At 43.9% G+C, this 13,498-nt stretch overlaps 1 protein-coding gene across 1 annotated transcript in view; it reads left to right on the top strand.

Moving 5' to 3' along the window:
* SYNPO2 (synaptopodin 2) overlaps nt 1–13,498 on the top strand; it is a 146,553-nt gene that overhangs the window by 12,585 nt on the left and 120,470 nt on the right. The window lies entirely within an intron of this gene.

Genomic DNA, 13,498 nt, shown 5'->3' with positions numbered 1-13,498 from the left:
GATCACGGTTTAAACATAGTTTGGTATCCAATTCAGAGCAAGCAGAGTGAGGTCATCCCTCATATATCCCATGACCTGCTGAGGAGCCTGTGAAAAGAACAAACGTCATGATGAATTATAGGATAATAATAGTACAGAAGCATGTTTAATTAGCTGTTATATAGCCCAGAAGACACGGGGAAGCTGGGGTGTAATCCACTTTAATGGGTACCAGGTCCATTTTTCAACTAAGCCTTTCAATCCCCCAAACATTTCCCACTTACTCTTTCAGTGGAATAAGCTGTCGGAGATTTGTTTGATGGGCTGTTTTTCATTTTAATAGAGGAGATTCGGTAACATTTCGCACACATGCCATGATCGTAGCTTATATAGTGGATTTGCCAAGTGCTGAATGCAAATGTAAACTCCGTTCACAACACATGACTTTGTGTATAACAGATGTAGCTAGGCCGAGAAAGGAAATCAAACACGGGGACATCTACATTCATCTACAGGTGGTCCTCGGTTACGACGGTCTCGAGTTACGACGTTTCGTGGTTACAACGCTTTGTTCCGACGCCTTGTTCCGACCTACGCGGTTCCGTCGTAAGTCGAGTACGTGCAGTGGCGGAAGAATACAGTACAGTACTGTACTATACTATACAGTGGCAGGTTCCAGACTGAGAAAAACGAGTCTCCTGGCTGCTATAACGCCCTGCATTATGGCTCCCAAACCTAAGCCAGACTCTGCTGATGCCAGTGCATCAAAGAAAAGGAAGGCTATCACCATGGAGGTGAAATTAGATATCATAAAGAGATATGATAAGGGGGAAACAGCGACAGACATTGGTCGGTCATTAGGACTTAGTCGTTCGACTGTCGCTACGATTATCAAGGATAAAGATCGTATTCTTGAACATGTGAAAGGATCTGCTCCTATGAAAGCCACAGTGATAACAAAGCAGCGCAGTGGGCTTATCATTGAGATGGAAAGATTGCTGGTGCTGTGGTTGGAAGACCAAAACCAACGCCGTATCCCTGTGAGCCTTATGGTCATTCAGGAGAAGGCTCGGCGATTGTTTGAGGCGCTGAAAAGAGAAAGGGGAGAAGAAAGTGAAAGTGAGGAGTTTGTGGCGAGTAGAGGTTGGTTTATGAGGTTTAAGGAGCGTGCCAATTTCCATAACATTAAAGTTCAAGGTGAAGCTGCTAGTGGTGATGACAAAGCCGCAAGAGAGTTTCCTAAAGCACTGGCTCAGATAATTGCGGAGGGGGATTACTGTGCCCAACAAGTGTTTAATGTGGATGAGACAGGCTTGTTCTGGAAACGTTTGCCTAACCGCACGTACATCTCCAAGGAGGAGAAGTCAGCACCAGGTCATAAGGTCAGCAAGGAGAGACTGACTTTGCTTCTTGGAGGCAATGCTGCTGGTGACTACAAACTGAAGCCCATGCTGGTGTATCAGGCTGAGAATCCCAGGGCACTCGAGGGCATTTCTAAGGCTCAACTACCAGTCATCTGGAAGTCTAACAGGAAGGCATGGGTGACACTTGCAGTGTTTGAGGACTGGTTCAACAACTATTTTGTGGGAAGCGTGGAGCGCTACTGTACCTCCAAGGATATCCCCTTTAAGGTGTTGCTCATTCTGGACAATGCCCCTGGACACCCTGCTGATGTGGATGACTTTCACCCTAATGTAAAGGTGGTTTACCTTCCACCTAATACCACTGCTCTAATACAGCCTATGGACCAAGGAGTCATTGCTACATTCAAGGCCTACTACCTCCGAAGGGTCATTGGCAATGCTTTACAAGCAACTGAAAAAAATAAGGACTTGACTCTAAAGGACTTTTGGAAAAAATACAACATCCTTGATGCTGTGCAGAACATTGCTGATTCCTGGGATGAGGTGAAGCAGACCAGTATGAATGGTGTGTGGAAAAAACTGTGTCCCCAGTTTGTGACTGATGTCACAGAGGTTCAAGAGTCAGTGACTAGTGTCATACAGAACGTTGTTGCTATGAGTAAGACAATGAATCTGGAGGTGGAGGAGGAGGATGTCACAGAGCTACTGGCATCTCATGGAGAGGAGTTATCTGCTGAGGACCTTATACAGCTGGAGAAGCAAATCATAGAGGAAGAGGAAGACATGCCAACCCCAGAACCCAAGAGATTTACAAGGCAGGGCTTGGCAAGAGGGTTTGCCCTGATTGAAGAAGGGTTGTCTAAGTTTGAGGCTGAGGATCCCAACATGGAGAGGTACAGTAGTGTTGCCAGAGGAGTCATGGATTCCCTTAGATGTTACAAGGAGATCTTAGAGGAGAAGAAGATGGTCTCCTTCCAGACTAACCTGCAGCAGTACTTCAAGACGGCTGAGAGGCCTGCAACAGATCCTGTACCTGTACCTGTACCCTCTACCTCAGCTGCCCCTCTTGACTTACCTGCCCCAGTATCTCCAGCACCTTCTGCAGTTTCCTCCCAATAAGCCTCTTCTCTCTTTAGAATTTTTTTTCTTACTGTACAGTACTGTACACTGTTTATTACTGTTAAAGTACTTACAGTACTGTTCTCTTTGTTACAGTACAGTATGTATGTACTGTTTTTTTCATTACAGTACTGTACACTCTTTAATACTGTTTATCATTATTAAACATACTGCACAACATTTTACTGTACCTATGTGTTTATTGATACTTATGTAGGGAACTGTGTTAGCATACAGTAGGTGTTAGGATAGGCTAAGTGTTTACAGCACAGTACTGTACTGTTATTATGGTACAGTACTGTATGAATGTATGATCCGACTTATGTCGAAATTCGGTTTACGCCGCCGCGCAAGGACGGATCAACGTCGTAAGTCGAGGACCACCTGTATTCTCCTTTCCTATAAAACGGACTATGGATTGCACAGTACCAGTTATTTTATGAATAATATTTCGAGCATACTGGAAACCTTTTCCAAGAAGAGTTTAATAGTGATTACTAGAATACGGTGGGGGAACCTTGGCTCTCGAGCTGTTGCACAACTACAATTCCTATCATGCCTTGGCAGCCAAAGGCTTAGCTTTGGCTGCCCAGGTAAGATGAGAATTGTAGTTTTGCAACAGCTTAAGGGACGAAGGTTCCCCATCCCTGGCTTAAAGGAGAAATCTGGCAAAAATTTTTATTAAAGTATTGTATTGCCCCCCAATAGTTATACAAATCCCCAATATACACTTATTACGGGAAATGCACATAAAGTGCTTTTTCCCTGCACTTACTACTGCATCAAGGCTTCACTTCCTGGATAACATGGTGATGTCACTTCCTGGATAACATGGTGATGTCACGACCCGACTCCCAGAGCTGTGCGACTGTGGCTGCTGGGGAGGATGATGGCAGGGGGATGCTCAGTGTCCCTCCAGTGCCCTGTGTCCCTCAGTGACCCCCTGCCATCGTCCTCTCCAGCAGCCACAGCTCTGGGAGTCGGGTCGTGACATCACCATGTTATTCAGGAAGTGACATCACCATTTTATCCAGGAAGTGACATCACCATGTTATCCAGGAAGTGAAATCACCATTTTATCCAGGAAGTGAAGCCTTGATTCAGTAGTAAGTGCAGGGGAAAAAGCACTTTATGTGCATTTCCTGTAGTAAGAGTATATCGGGGATTTGTATAACTTTTGGGGGGCAATACAATACTTTAATTAAAATTTTCACCAGACTTCTCCTTTAAATTATATTTCCAAAAATATTTCTCCAACAATTAAACTTTTTGCCCCCAAAATTTGATATGTCTTGATGGTATCCAGTGTATGGCAGAGATTGGATAAATGAATGAGCCAGCTTTTTACCTTATAGCCTATGGTAGATAAAGAAACTGCTAAGCAGCCTAGGTCAAATGTTTTTGTATCTACAAGAAGCTTTAATGAAGGATGACCACATAAACATGGCCGACTCAGAACTAGTGGGACCCAATTAGTCTTTTATGGTGAATACTTTTTCCCTATCCACAGAATAAGGGAAAAGTAGGAGATTGTGGGGTCTGACCTCTGTACGCCCTGCCGATCTCCATTTTGGGCCCTAGCTTCTGTGTAATGTATAGAGCCGCAGGCACGACACGTGACCCATGGCTCTATTAATTCCTGTGGAGCCAGCGGAAAGACCCGAATACATTGCTTTTCTGGTATACTCAGCTCTTTCTGTCGCTCCACAGGAATGAATAGAGCCACAGGTCACATGCCGTCTCTATTCATTACACAGAAGCCGATACGGAGATCATGGGGGGTACAGAGGTCAGACCCTGCAATCTCATACTTTTTCCCTTCCCAAGGAAGAGCCCTCTCAGCCAGTCACTGTTTATGCTGTGATCAAGGCCTAGAGCAGGCCGAAACGCGTCTAGAATTACAAGAGAACTTGCGTTTTTTGCTTGTAACGATTTTATGACTTTGTCTACAAGTAATAAAATTTATTGTATCTGCTAGAATATCTTTACTTGTATCTGTTTCAATGCCTGATTATCCACGGGTGAGGTCCCTGCACTTCTAGACCGGTGCTCTGAACTGTTGAACCATGAAAGCAAGCGCACACCATGAAAGTTGCAGCTGTAAAAACTTGTTTTATTTCTATTCCTAGTAGCTAAGATAGGTCACTGCTGCAACCAGTGACTCAGCAGCCAATGAAGCAATCCTATGAAGTACTGCGTAGTAGGACCAACAACTTCAGAACAGTGGTGTTGGGGGATTTAGGCAGGTACATCAGTTTTATCATTGTAAACTAGAAAGATACTACAAAAAGTTGCAGTTAGCAAAGAAATTGTATCTGCCCAGTAGACAGTGGGGGTGGGGGTGGAGATTGGATGTAGGGGAGATTGTGCCAGATGAAAAAAATAATTGGTGAAAAATGCATTTTTATCACGAAAAAGCAGTTTGAAGCTCTCCCCCTGTCTTCATCGTTCTCTATGGAGAGAGGAGCGATGGAGGGAGATGAGGCACCAAAACAGGACAACAAAGAGTTAAAGGACAACTCCGGCGGGACCCCCCCAAAAAAAAAAAAACACAGACACACACAGACACCATACTCACCATCCCTCCGGTGACGATCGCCACTCCATTCGCCCGCCGTCCGCCTCACCGTCACCTGCCTCCGCCGTCCAGCGATGTCTCTTGCTTCCGGGTCCATGAGAGAGAAAAGGCTGCCAGTGCGCTTGCGCACCGGCAGCCTTTTCATTGGCTGGAGCGCATCACATGGCTTCCAGCAAGCTCAGCCAATCAGGGCTGAGCAAGCTGGAAGCCATGTGATGCGCTCCAGCCAATGAAAAGGCTGCTGGTGCGCATGTGCACCAGCAGCCTTTTCTCTCCCATTCACTCTCAATGAAGACGCCGAGGAGGAAGAAGACCCGGACCGCCCCCCAGCTCTGACATCACCCGACACCAGAGAAGAGGACCGTGACGACCGTAATAGGTAATGTATATATTCTTTAACTTTCGGGGTGGGGGGTTGGGGGTCGGAAAGTGGGGGAAGGGGGCCAGACCGGGTATTTAACCACATTACAAAGTTATATAACTTTGTAATGTGTGTTAAATAAGCCCAAAAAAATTTTCGCCAGAGTTGTCCTTTAATTTACAGCTACATCACCGGGCTATGTCCTCTGAAGTCAGCACTCACCTCTGTGACCTCTGAATACCGGCTTTCACACAGGTCCCGCTGTGTAATCCTTTGTTCCCTGCTGGTGACTAATCTCCCCCCTCCCCCCTCCCCTCTCCATAGGTTACACAGGGCCCGACTAATGTAAAAGAGTCGAGATTTCCTGATAATGACCAGTGAATGAGAGGGGGGGGGGGGATCTAGGGAAAGGCTTTTTAAATACAGCATTACTTTGTAATGGCATATTTGCCTAATTACAAAGTTTCTTAAAATTGCCTGTACTATTGATTTCTGCAAAAAAACAACAAAACGACAGTGACACTTTAAGGCTAAGATCACACAACAAACTTTTTATAAAAAAAAGGAATGGCCACTGTTTTCAATTTACACAACGGACGTTCGTTTCATAATGCAATGATTTGCTCTGAAGTCAATGCAAACAACAATAACTGACACGATCGTTATTTCGACAGCTGTAGCAAACAACGGCCGTTGTTCAATACATTGTGTCTATTAGTTTGCTGCAGCTGTCGAAATCATGATCATGTCAGTTATTTCCGGCCAATGTCCATAGACTTCAGTGCAATATTTATTTTAAACAGCGTCCGTTGATTGATTGTCAAAACAACGGCCATTGTTTTGAGTGCCTAATAATGGCAGTTGTTTTTTTACATTGCATAAACGTAGCCTAATGAGTAAAACGTCAATGTAAATTTTAGTTTTAAGACAGATGAAGGAACATGTGCTGTGACTGATGAGTCTCCAGGCTTTCTGTGTGAGGTATAAGGCTGCACAATAGATATAACCTGTGCCAGCATTGATTCCCAGGGGTCCTTTATTTTTGGGGGACATTATTTATTATTAGGGCAATTCATATGGACACATCAGTAGAGGACTTTGATGGCTGGCACCTCCTCTGGTGTTGGATGTTAACCCTGGATTTCATTAGCTTCTCTGTTATCCATAACATAGGATGCCATTACTCATTAGAATCCATTCATCTTTTCCGGGCCGTTTCCTGTGAGACCCTGATGCGGTCACGTTTCCCACTATCCATACATCAACCACCGCCATCATGTAGACTTGGCTTTTGCTTGCTCATACGTAGCAATTTCTGCTCATTTCTATAAACAATGTAACCATTGCGCTTACCAGTGGGTACATTAGTTTTCTTTGGCGGCTCCTGGGTTCTCTCTGTCATTGTAAATGTTTATTTAAGAATTGAGACAATAGCATAGTATGTCGGTAGGGGTGTGATGACATATCAGTCCCATAAGAGGTACAGCCTTAAAGGGGTTGTCCAGGGAAATTTTTTTTCTTTCAAATCAACTGGTGTCAGAAAGTTATATAGATTTGTAATTACCTTCTATTTAAAAAAAATCTTCAGTCTTCCAGTACTTATCAGCTGCTGTATATTCTGCAGGAAGTGGTGTTTTCTCTCCGGTCTGACACAGTGCTATCTGCTGGCATCTCTGTCCGAGACAAGAACTGTCCAGAGCAGGAAAGGTTTTCTATGGGGATTTGCTCCTGCTCTGGACAGTTCCTGTCTTGGACAGAGGTGGCAGCAGAGAGCACTGTGCCGGGGTGACAGGCTCCCGACCACCGTTAGATCCCCCTATACATACCTCATTGCGCCGGGTCCCGCTTTCTGAGCCGGTCGGGTGACTGAGATTTCAGTGCCCGAAGCCCGGTGCGCGCGCTCACAGGAGAGTCAGATGCTCATAGAGAATGAATGGGGTGTCCGATGCTCCGTCATTCTCTATGGGCATCGGACCCTCCTGTGAGCACGCACGCCGGGCTTCGGGCACTGAAATCTCAGTCCCCCGACTGTTTATGTGAACGGTAGTGTGTGACGGGTGAATTGCAGCTTACAGGTGTCATCCATGTCTGATCCGTGGGAGTCGGACTGTTCTTATTGCTAGTGCTAGTGGTGCAAGAATAATAGTTTATCCCTTTGACTGCCATTCGCTATTCTCTTCATTTTTGAAAGCCTGAATTTCCCTTTATTATCAGCGAGATCCTAAAAGTGCAACATATAAAACAGTGCATCTGTCTGGGTGCATCTTCTGGCTGGCTCACTGACTAAATCCAATTTAAAGGGGAACTATCAGTAGGTTCATGTAAGCGAACCTACTGATATCCCTCGGCAGCTCTGTACCTCATGATTTCAGGGATGGTATCGATTCTTCTGTTCTGGCGCATTTTGATTGAAGAAGATCTGCCAATCAGAGTGCTTAGTGGCACTGTGGGCGTTGTCCGGGTGCCCAGAGCACCTCCCATTGGTCCGCCCAGTCTGCCTCCGCGCTTTGTATATTCAAATATGCATATAACGGCGCTCCTAGAAATATGCATAGTGAGCGTCATCCGGTGCCCAAAGCACCCCCCTTGGCTCACCCCGCCCACTCCCTCCCTCCGCTTTGCCTAGTCAAATATGTATCTAACTGCTCTTGTATGAATATGCATAGTGGGCAGAGCAGGCGAGGCGGGCCAAAGGGGGGGTGCTCTGAACACCAGGAAAACGTTCACAATGCATATTCATAGGAGCGCTGTTATATGGATATTTGAATATGCAAAGCGGGAGGAGCAGGAATGGCTGGCTGGGTTTCCCCTTTAAGGCCATTTTCACACATAGATGATCGCACCGGATTTCACGCTGTGAGTTCCACAGTGAAATCTCCGGCAATCCTGTGTCCAGTCTCTAGGTTTACATATTTGCAATTTTTCATTCAAATGCGAGCCCTGTCCCACTTAAAGCGACTCTGAACCCACAATCTGTCCCCCCAAAACCCCTTGTACCGTCGGATAGCTGCTTTTAATCCAAGATCTGTCCTGGGGTCTATTCGGCAGGGGATGCAGTTATTGTCATAAAAACAACTTTTAATCCGGCAGCGCTGTGTCTAACGGCCGGGGCTTACATTTGTATATGCATTAGGCTGGCACACCCTCTCTGTCCTTCCTCCCCATCCTTCTCATCTTTAGGAATGATCCAGGAACATTTACTGCTGCTTGAGCTTTGCACAGGTGTATTAACGATCCAGCCCATGTGCCGGGCTGCCACAGGTGGGGAATAGAAAGCAATCTGCCTGGAGTATTCCTAATGATGAGGAGGGTGGGGAGGAAGGACAGAGAGGGTGTGCCAGCCTAATGCATATACAAATGTAAGCCCCGGCCGTTAGACACAGTGCTGCCGGATTAAAAGTTGTTTTTATGACAATAACTGCATCCCCTGCCGAATGGACCCCAGGACAGATCTTGGATTAAAAGCAGCTATCTGAAGGTACAAGCGGTTTGGGGTTTGTGGGTACAGACTTGTTTTAACCTGTTGCTAATACATTACATGGCCACGCTCCTTGCTGCTCAGGCTCCCGGCTCCCTGGTGTCCTGCTCAGCCAATCAGTGCACAGCAGGTAAGAAAATGTATTAGCCGGGCAGGGGAGCGTTAAGTGGGCCGGGGCTTTACTGCGTAATGAAAAATCCGCAGAGCATGTAAACGTATAAAAAAAATGACAGGACACAGAATCATTGCGGAACTTGCAGCCTGAAATCTGTATGCATGATACTGGTCTAATGTACAATAACAAATAATAGATATATTCAATGTTGGCAACCATACACTGACATTTTCCAGAAAAACAGTTCGCAGGTATCAGACAGATGTGTGAACACTTAGAAGCGGACGTGCTCCATTAGGAAAGAATGTTCATTTCCCGTCCAATGATTGAACTTGTGAGCAAAAAATAAAATAAATCTCCATATTGAGCAAACAAACACTGGGTCCGCAGCTATGTATCTCTGCGGTTGGACGTTGTAGAGATTTGTGTAGCGTAAGAGTTTTGTAGCACTTGTGTTTTTGTACAACATGTTGAACTTATCAGTGTTGCTCCATTATGGCCTCAGTTACTATGAATGAGTGCAATCTCGGATGAGTTACCACTGCTTCATCATTATACATTACTTAGTAGATATGGAAACAATTTAAAGCATTGCTTATGGATGATAGATGTGCATTCATGATACAAATTTTAGGATATTTCACACTGCTAGGTTGGAGAGATACATGAAGTGTTTCCATGTGCTAAAACTAACCTGATGGCGGTACTGCGAATAGATCTGATTATTTATATATATGCTTGAAAGAGTAGAGTGCGGAGAGAATGGTCTAACCACTTTATTCATCTCTAAAAAATTCTATTTGGTATGGAGCTTGTATGGCGGTACACAGAATCTCTATGACTTTTTATAACTGTGCTGCCACATGGTGCCATATTCACCAGTGGTTGTAGTGTTTTTGGAAAGAATACCTAAGATACAGCATACAAGAACATGGTTACTTTTTTCTTAAGAATTCAGTAAAAAAAAAAAAAAAATTATATGCAACATAAAATAGAAGGCACATAAATGTACAATATGGGCCCATAGATTTCTAAGTACGACATTCATGTGTAATTGTCCTGTGAATGACGATCTCCATGGCGGCTATTTAGCCATTTGAACGCAGTTGACACAGCTTTAACCATGTGCAAAATTGTTTAAAACTATTAAACTATAATATTGACTAGGCTATGTTCACACTGCGTGTGATTCCAGCCGTAGTGTGAACTGCGATTATACGCACGTAGTTTTGAGGTTGATGCGTTCGCTTGAAAGTATACGATATACGCCCGCACAGTGCACACTACGTATGAGCTTACGGCCGGATCGTATACGGTGCCATGAAAAATGAACAAGACAATTGTTTGAGGACGGAAATGTTCCAACTCACAGCCATGGATTTCCATGCGGTCCCGTACGAAGTACTTATTTCAGCCAAATTGAACTTGATTTTTCGATCCAAAAGGTTCTGTGAGTTTTATTGGGCTGGGCGAAGATTTCCAAGTAAATAACCTGCCTCAGATCGCTTCGAAACAAGCTAGGGAAGCATAACTGTACTGCGGGAGTATGTACGCATCCGGCCGCATGTCTATTTTTCCCACGCTTGTAGTTTCAGCCGCACATGTACGGCGGCGTACGAAATGCGGTCGGAATCATACGCAGTGTGAACATAGCCTAAAAGTGGAAAATTAATTTAGGGGATTTTTTTTTTGGCACATCACATCCCAGAAAAAAAAATAGAATATTAACTATTAATTAACTACAGATCCGGGCCCAAAAAATGAGTCATGAAACACCTGTAGGTGTAAAAATATAGTTATAAGAGTCAAAATTGGCAATTTAAAGCAATTTTTTGTAAAAAGTTAAAAATAAATTAAAATTAATACTACAAAAGTAACAATCCATATGTAATATCATTGTAAACATACTGATGACATCTCAGCTTTTCTGCCTGGTGAATAGCGTAAACACGACCCCACACACATACTTCATGGTATAATGTAGGGTGTTATTACAAAGTACAATTGGTACCGCAAAAAACAAGCCCTAATATGGCTCGGTAGATAAAATAATGATAAAAAGTTATGGCTCTTAGTTCAAGGAGGAAAATAGAATAATTTAAATTGTTCCTGATTTGGTTTAATAATGATGGGTTAACAATTGCAATTCCTAAAAATACCCAATTACAGTAAAAAGTCTGACGTCATTGGGACCTATAAAGTACCAGATTATCTGGAAGGGCCTGAGAAGCATCCGCACATGGCAGACATAGCAATCCATTAGAATTCTATGATAACTCAGCAAAAACCACTTAGATGCTGCTATCATTATTGGCTTTGACATCTATGGAGTCAAAGGGGTAGTTACTCTCCTTAAGGAGAGCTGGTCATAAAGACGTGTGGAGACTTACAGACCATTGCTGATCCACTGAGAATTCTGGGAAGAAAGGATATGCAGAAGGGAAATCTTTTCTTTTGGAGAGATTGTTTGAAGGGGCATCTCTTTGCTCAAGAGGTGTGAAAGCTATTTTACATATCCTTTCTTCCCACATCTATGGAGTTAAAGGGAACCAATCACGCCGAAAATCCATCTTAAGATAAGGAAACGTGCTGGCACATCACCCAGCACGTTTCCTAAACATCCCCCTGTAACCTCCGTGCCCTCCTCCATCAGTCAGTAATCTTACTATGAAGAAGTCCCGCGCTGTATGTAAATTTCTAGCAAGTAGTCACGGTGGGCGGATTTAGTCAAGGTGGGCAGAATCAGTCACAGGTCCTGGGCGTCTGTAATGGCTGTAATCACGCCCAGAGGGGCGTGCTTGAGGTCTGCCTTCCATCCACGTGACCCGGCGGCTTGCGTTTACATACATCGCGGGACTTCTTCATAGTAAGGTTACTGACTGATGGAGGAGGGCACGGAGGTTACAGGGGGATGTTTAGGAAACGTGCTGGGTGATGTGCCAGGACGTTTCCTTATCTTAAGATGGATTTTCGGCGTGATTGGTTCCCTTTAAACTGTAGGGACCAGAGTTATCCCTGGTCCTGGCCACTTGAGGGAGGTGTCAGCTGTATAACACAATGGATACTCATTCCGACACTGCATCATACTATAGCATGATATTGGAGTATACATAATATAAAGAAGAGGTTAATAAATGGTAAAATATATTATTTTTTTTTTGGTGGGGGGGGCGGGGTATATTTCATTTGGGAATTTTCCATTCTGTCTTGGTATACTTTTTAAGTCCACAAGGAAGAAAATTTTTCTGATTTGGACTAACAGATGGCTTTGTCATCACCCCTATCTGAAGGTCACTGGTTGCTGTTTTATGTGTAGTATTTTACCATAGCTGCTGAGCCCTGTCAGAGCTTTTCTCTATGCATAAAGTCCGGGAGAAATGATATTCTCCATATCCCACTTAGATAGAATCTGCCTCATTGTGCATGAATTCCTGTTACTGAAGATATGAGTAACCTAGAATTTGTAAGAGTTTATAGCTCTCAAAAAGTATTTTTCATGTTGCCCCCCCCCCCCCCACACACACACTCCCATCATAAACACAATAAAAAAAACTGCTCTAGATATTTTTTTTTAAACTAGGTTCATAGCAAACCATTGGTACTAGAAGGTGCCAGAGATTTATAATTTACTTCTATTAAGAAAGATTAAGTACTGGTGTGGGGTATTCTTTCCAGTCTGGAGAGCAGGAGAGGTTTTCTATGAGGATTTGCTACTGCTCTGGATAGTTCCTGTCACAGACAGAGGTGTCAGCAGAGAGCACTGTGTCAGACTGGAAAGAATACACCACTGCCTGCAGGACATACAGTAGCTGATAAGTACTGGAAGACTTGAGATTTTTTTTTTTTAAAGAAGTAAATTACAGATCTCTAAATGTTTCTAGCACCTGTTAATTTAAAGAAAACATTTTTGCATGAACTTCTCCTTTAAGGTGACCGCAGAAAGAGGTGCTTCCTACACTTACAATGGCCTCTCTTGGGCTCACATTAAAGGTGTGTTCCAGGAAAATCAACTTTTCCCCTCTCCACAGGGCTTTCGGCTCCTGTATTATTTGGGTGCAGCTTAATTGAAAAGTCCATTGGATTTAATAGTAAAAATGGAGAAAGAACGGTGACAAAAGAAAAACTGTGTGTGGACAACTAATAAAAGACGTCCACTGTTTGCAAAAGACGTCCAAAAATAATTGTCATGATCATTATTTTGTTGTCCATAGTGATAACCTCCATTATTCAATACATTGTATGCATTCCATATTCGTCTTTCCATTGACTTCAATGCATCGCATTGCAGTCAATTAAATCGCGGCAATAACGGACGTTATTTTAAATATCAAATGCGGCCGACTTTTCTCTATTTTTGACGTTGTGTGAACACGGCCTTATGGTGTAGGGTGCTGGACTCCTGTACTCAGTCACATCAGGCAGCAGGCCAGGGAGTGAAGTGTCCTGTCGTGTGTTTCCCCAGTCATAACTCACAATCTCAGCAGGTCTTAGGACTGAGACCCAG

This window comes from Dendropsophus ebraccatus, chromosome 7 (assembly GCF_027789765.1).
Source record: "Dendropsophus ebraccatus isolate aDenEbr1 chromosome 7, aDenEbr1.pat, whole genome shotgun sequence".
Lineage (NCBI taxonomy): Eukaryota > Metazoa > Chordata > Amphibia > Anura > Hylidae > Dendropsophus > Dendropsophus ebraccatus.
Note: the sequence above shows the minus strand (reverse complement) of the source record. Positions and strands in the feature narration are given on the sequence as shown.